The sequence below is a fragment of the Antechinus flavipes genome, chromosome 2, assembly GCF_016432865.1.
Source record: "Antechinus flavipes isolate AdamAnt ecotype Samford, QLD, Australia chromosome 2, AdamAnt_v2, whole genome shotgun sequence".
In the NCBI taxonomy this organism is placed as follows: Eukaryota; Metazoa; Chordata; class Mammalia; order Dasyuromorphia; family Dasyuridae; genus Antechinus; species Antechinus flavipes.
In genome coordinates, this window is record NC_067399.1 from 511739274 (window position 1) to 511746639 (window position 7366).

Below are 7366 nucleotides of genomic sequence, written 5' to 3' on the forward strand. Positions count from 1 at the left end.
AGCGGCCATTCAGGCACAGGACCAGAGAAAGCCGGGATTTCCCAGCCCACAGAGGCAAGGGAACTGAATCTTAGCAGCCAGAGCAGCCAAGCAGAAAACAGGGAAGTCTAGAATGGTTAGTGAGCCAGAGAAGCACCAGAAATCCCAGCTGCATTATAGCATTTATATTCACTGATGCTGAAAGAAGGATCCCTTCCTCAATTCCTTCCATAACCTGTGGAAGCAAAGAGACAGAATTGTACCCTCAGGTGACCCAAAGACTTTTAGAGAAGATTGAACAAAACACTCACAACTGAAATGCTTGACACTTGAGGATTGTTTGTTTGTTTAAGGATGAAGGAGAGGTTTTAGGTTCTTTTTAAAGTAAACTTAAGAGGAAAAAATAAAGTAATAAAAATTAAAATAATTTTAAAATTAATTTTACTATATCTAATGATTCTTTTTGCAAAAAAAATTTCATTTCCTGAACTTGAGCATTAGTGGGATGTGGGATTAGGGTTGTTGTTATTGTTGTTCTTGTTTTAAGTAAAATAAATTTAGCATTAATTATAAGAATTAACAAGGAAGTGTTTTTTGTGAATGTCAAGCTTGTGAGCAAGACTGAACCAATGGATAGACTAGCACGCCACCTAGTGAGCAAAATTATGAACCACCCCTCTCCAGTTAATGGTAAAGGAACATTATCTGCAGAAAGTGCAATAATGGAAGAGTATGGAATTCATTATTTCCATACCCCAAGAGCTAACTGGGATATCCATCAAGGACACAAAAAACCTGGACCAGTATTAGCCGATGATTTAAACTGATGCCTTCTGTTTCATTTCCATGATGTCCTTATCCAATGAATGTCCTTTGTAATAATGTAATAATAGCATATTAACAGTGTAAAGCAACTATGTATCATTTCCCACTTCTCTAATAAAAGAAGGAAAGCATAGTTTCTTTTTCTTCTTTAAGTCCAAGCTTAGCTACTGTAATTATATGATTTTCCATTTTATTCTATTTTTCTTTCCATACCCATTGTTAAAACTGTTGTGCTCAGTTTTCTTGGTTGTTTACTTCACCTTATATCAATTAGTATGCCTTTTGAGATTTTCTGAATTCTTCATATTTGTAATTTCTTAAGGTTTAGTGATAAATTTTTCCATTTATTTTTTACCACATTTTCATTTTTCAGTCAATGAGCACCTATTTTGTTTCCAATTCTTTGCTACCACACAAAGTACCATATGGAATATTTTGACATATAATGGGACTTTTTTCTTCTTTGATTCGTTTGGGGTACATGTCTAGCAGTGAGATACTGAATCAAAAGGCATGGATATTTTAATCACGTTTTTTAACATAATTACAAATTGTTTTCCAGAATTTCTACCAACAATTTGATCAGAATTCCTAAGTCTTTCAAAGTCATTTTTCTTCACAGTATTATTATATTGTAAATTGTTCTGGTTCTGTTCACTTTCCTCTGCATCATTTCATACAAGTCTTTTCTCTAAACATCCGTTTCATCACATACCATAATTTGTTCAATTTTTCCTCAACTGATAAGTAAAACCTTTGTTTCTAAGTCTGCAATACCAACAACAATAACAAAAGATACTATAAATATTTTTAAAAGAATGGATCCTCTGTGCCCCTAGCTGTACCAGACCTAAAACTATATTATAAAGCAGTGGTCATCAAAACCATTTGGTACTGGCTAAGAAATAGTCAATCAATGAAATAAGTTAGGTTCACAAGATACAATTGTCAATGACAAAGCAATCTAGTGTTTGATAAATCCAAAGACCCCAGCTTCTGGGATAAAAATTCACTAGTTGGCAAAAATTTCTGGGGAAATTGGAAATTGGTATGGCAGAAACTAGGCACTGACACACACCTAATGCCTTATACCAAGATAAAGTTGAAATGGGGTTCATAATTTACATATAAAGAGTGCTACTATAAACAAATTAGAAGAACAAAGGATAATCTACTTCTCAGATCTGTGGAGAAGGAATTTGTGGCCAAAGAAGAACTAGAGTACATTATGGAATGCAAAATGGATAATTTTGATTATATTAAATTAAAAGGCTTTTGTGCAAACAAAACCAATGCAGACAATATTAGAAGGGAAGCAATAAACTGGGGGAAAATTTTTATGTTTAAGGGTTCTGATGAAGGCCTCATTTCTAAAATTTATAGAGAATTGACTCAAATTTATAAGAAATACAAGCCATTCTCCAATTGATAAATGGTCAAAGGATATGAACAGATAATTTTCAGATGAAGAAATTGAAATCATTTCTAATCATGAAAAAATGCTCTAAATCACTATTGATCAGAGAAATGCAAATTAAGACAACTTTGGGGAACCACTATATATCTCTCAGACTGGCTAAGATGACAGGAAAAAATAATGACAAATGTTAGAGGGGATGTGAGAAAACCAGGACACTAATACATTGTTGGTGGAGTTGTGAACTGATCTAACCATTCAGGAGAGCAATTTGGAACTATGCTCAAAAAGTTATCAAATTGTGCATACTCTTTGATCCAACAATGTCTCTGCTGGACCTGTATCCCAAAGAGATCATAAACAAGGGAAAAGGACCCACACGTACAAAAATGTTTGTAGCAGCCCTTTTTGTAGTGGCAAGAAACTGGAAACTGAATGGATGCCCATCAATTGGAGAATGGCTGAATAAATTACAGTACATGAATATTATGGAATACTATTATTCTATAAGAAATGATCAACAGAATGATTTGAGAGAGGCCTGGAGAGACTTACATGAAGTGATGCTAAGTGAAGTGAGTAGAACCAAAAGAACATTGCACATGGCAACAACAAGTTTATACAATGATCAATTTTGATGGACGTGGGTCTTTTCAGCAGTGAGGTGATTCAAGCCAGTTCCAATAATCTTGTGATGGAGAGAGCCATCTGTACCCAGAGAGAGAACTGTGGGGATTGAGTATGGATCACAAAATAGTATTTTTACTTTTTGTTGTTATTGTTGTTGTTTGCTTGCATTTTGTTTTCTTTCTCATTTTTCCTTTAGATCTGATTTTTCTTGTGCAGCATGATAATTGTGTAAATATTTATAGAAGAACTGAACATGTTTAACATACATTGGATTACTTGCTATCTAGGGGAGAGGATGGGAAGAAGAGAGGGAGAAAAAACTGGAACATAAGGTTTTGCAAGGATAAATGTTGAAAACTATGCATGTGTTTTGAAAATAAAAAGCTTGATAAATAAATTTCAAATATTTGAAAAAACAAAAAAGGAATGGACTGTTTTTCTCATTCTTTAATCTCTTTGGGGGTAAAGATCTAATAATGATATCACTGGGTCAAAGAGTATATATACACACATTAGTAACTTTGGGGCATGGTTCCAAATTGGTTTTCAAAAATGGCTAGACTTTTCCATACTTTCAACAACAATGTATTAGTATATCTAATGTTTGTCAACCTCTCCAGCAATTGTCATTTTCTTTTTTTCCCATCTTCTGTTGAGTTTGAAGAAGAAGTTTAGAGCTACTTTCATTTTCATTTCTCCAATTATTCGTAACTAGAAGGATTTTTCATGATTGTTGATAGCTCAGATTTTTTGCCTTTGAAAACTGCCTGTTCATATCCCTTGACCATTTACATAGTAGGAAGTAATTGTTATTCTTAGGCATTTTAAATAATTTTTATGTACCTTGAATATGAAACATTCATCAGAAAAACTAGTTGCAAAAATTTTTTGCTTGCAGATAACTGTTTCTTTACAAATTTTAATTTCATCAGTCTTATTTATTCAAGATCTTTTTATTTTATGTAATTGAGTTTCTCCATTTTCATCTTCTCTGATTTTCTCTAGTTAACTCCCCCTATCCATAATTATGAATGTATTTTCTTCCTTGTTCTTCTAATTTGTTTATGATATGACCTTTTAAATCTCAGCTTTTCTTGTTATGTAATTTTTATATATTTTTTCCATAATAGACTATGAGAGAAACCTTTGAGAGCAGGATCTATTTTATTTTAGATTTTATACTCTATTGATTGAGAAAATATCTAGTAGCCAATCTAATAAGTATGAGGTAGTACCTCATTTTTCCAATCAATAATGAGTTAGAGCATTTTTTCATATAGGTATAGATAGGTTTGATTACTTCATTTGAAAATTGTTCTTATCTTTTGTTCATATATCAATGGGGGAATGGATCTTATTTTTATAAATTTGATTCCATTCCCTATATGTTTGAGACATGAGGTCTTTATCAAAGAAAATGGCTTCAATTTTTTTTCACTATTACTATTGCTAATTGTACTTTCCTGTTTATTCTAGTCCCTCCTTTTCCTGTCCCTCCTCAAAAGTGTTTTGCTTCTATCTCTTCCTCCAATCTGGCCTCCCTTCTATCACTATCACTCCCTTTCACTAAACCCCTTCCCCTCTTACTTTCCTGTAGGGTGACATAGATTTCTAAACACAATTTTTATTATTTTATTATTATACTATTCTTTAAGCCAATTCTGATGAAGAGTAAAGTTCATTAACTCTCTATATCTCTCCCTTCTTCCCTTCCACTATAAAAGCTTTTTCTTGCCTCTTTCGTATGAGATAATTTATCCCATTCTACCTCTCCTTTTCCCTTTCTCCCAATTCATTCCTCTCTCATCCCTCAATTTTATTGTTTAAAATATCATCCCTTCACATTCAACTCATACCTGTTTCCTCTGTCTATATATAGACCTCCCTAGTTGCCCTGATAATGAGAAAGTTTTTATGAGTTACAAGTATTGTCTGTCCATGTAAGAATGTAAACAGTTTTACCTTATTAAGTCCCTTATGATTTCCCTTTGCTATTTACCTTTTTGTATTTCTCTTGAGTCTTGTATTTGAAAGCCAAATTTTCTATTCTGCTATGGTCTTTTCCTCAAGAATGCTTGAATGTCCTCCATTTCATTGAATATCCATCCCTCCCCTTCCCGCCAAGGATTATATTCAGTTTTGCTAGACAGATGATTTTTTGTTTTAATCCCAGCTCCTGTGCTCTCCAGAATACCATGTCCCAAGTCCTGCTAAATCTTGTGTTATCCTGACTGTGGCTTAACTTGAATTGTTTCTTTCTGGCTGCTTGTAATATTTTCTTCTTGACCAGAGAGGTCTAGAATTTGACTAAGATACTCCTGGGAGTTTTCATTTTGAGATCATTTTCAGGAGGTAAACAGTGGATTCTTTAGATTTCTATTTTACTCCCTGGTTTTAGAAAATTAGGGCAGTTTTCCTTGACAATTTCTTAAAAGATGTTGTGTAGGTTCTTTTTTTGATCATGGCTTTCAGGTAGTCTAATATAGTTTAGATTATCACTCCTGGATCCATTTTCCAGGTTAATTGTTTTTTCAATGAGATATTTCACATTGACTTCTATTCTTTCATTCTTTTGCTTTTGTTTTACTGTTTCTTGATTTCCCATAAAATCCTTAGCTTTCATTTGTTCAGTTCTATTTTTTAAGGAATTATTTTCTTCATTGAGCTTTTGTGCTTCCTTTTCCATTTGGCCAGTTCTGTTTTTTAAGGCATTGTTCTCCTCATTTTTTTGTTTGTTTTTTTGTTTTTGATATTCTCTTCACCATTTGGTCTAATCTGTTTGTTAAAGTCTTAATTTCTTCAGTACTTTTTTGTGTGTCTCTTTACCAAGCTTTACCAAGTTTTTGCCTTGTTTTTCATGATTTTCCAGCACCCTCATTTCTCTTCACAATTTTTCCTCTATCTCTCTTACTTGATTTTAAAAATCCTTTTTGAGATCTTCTATGCTCTGAGACCAATTCATTTTTTCTTGGAGGCTTTGGATGTAGGAGTATTGACTTTGTTACCTTCTGAGTATGTGCCTTGATCTTCCTGTCACCATAGTAACTTTCTACAATCAGAATCTTTTTTTCTGCTGTTTGTTCATTTTCACATTTACTTAACTTTGAATTCTTTGTTAAAGTAGGGCTCTGCTTTCAGGGTGGAGGGTGCACCATCCCAAGTTTCAGGAGGTTTGTGCAGCTGTTTTCAGAGATAATTCTAAGGACTTGTAAGTTTTCATTTCTTCAAGGTGGAAGGTCTAAGAAGAAGTGAGTTTACTACTCTCCTAGCCTATGCTCTGGTCTGTGAGTGACCACTACCACTCTTTTCTGTCCTGGATATGTTAGAGGACTCCCACTATGGCTACTAGGGCTGGTGTGCTAATGCTTCTCCTCACCTTGGGACTGCCACCTAGGATTTGAGGATGGTTAAAGCATGCTAGCTTTAGAGATCCCTGTAATCGCTTTCTGACAAGTTGTTTGCTCCCCTTACAGTCTGTGGGTTGAGAATTCAGAAAGTCACTGGTGGTGGTGATGGTGGGGAGCGGGGGGGGGGGGGCGGAGATGCTGCTGCTGCTGCTGAAGATGATGATGATGATGGTGGTAGTGGTGGTGGTGGTGGTGATGATGATGATTCAATGGCTCCCAATGTCTATTCCTGGTTTGCTGGCACCAGGATTGTGCTGGGCTATGCACCATTCTCACCCCAATGCCGCAGACTTTTCCTGCCGTCTTCTAAGTTATCATGGGCTGAAAAATTGTTTCACTCCATATTTGGGGGGTTCTAACACTTAAGAATTTATTTAGTCATTATTTGATGATATTTGGAAGGGTTTGGGGGAACCTCAGGGGAATTCCCACCTTTATGCTGCCATCTTGGCTCTACCTCTAGTACTTTCTATTTTGTCTAACACAAAGTGTAGCATTGAAGAGATGTTTAACACAATTTATTGAGTTTGGCAATGCAAAAAAAAAAAACTTGAAGGAACTAGGTGAGAAAGGAATCTATTTCAGATTGCACACACTTTGTTAGGGCAGACAAGCAGAGAATAGGTGGGGGAGTGTAGTGTACTTGACAGATACGTGAAGGATAAGTATTAGGTAAAGCTAGACTAATAGAATGGCCACCAGGGGGAAGCAACTTATTTCTTTCCCCAGGCACTATTGGCAGTTTGAGACATGTTGGAGGCCTCTGCATCTCCTGACACTAGAAGATAACTGACAATCAGAAGATCCAAAGACTACTGGTTATTGGAAAGAAATCCAAATCCTATCAGGAGTCAGTCATTGTAAGGGGAATCGAAGGATTCTCTCTCTACATTCATCCTTTAGGGAACAAAGGAAAAAAGCTATTTTTTAATAAGATAAAACACATATCTCCTTAACTACTTCTCTTATGGGACAAAGAGAATCCGGATCTCCAGAAACTGAAACTGGGATACCTGGATTCTATTTATGTTTGCCCTATACTGAGAGATCCAGGGAGTAAACAAAGGGAAGGGATAAGAAAATTCCCTACTTCCAAGAACCACAAGAA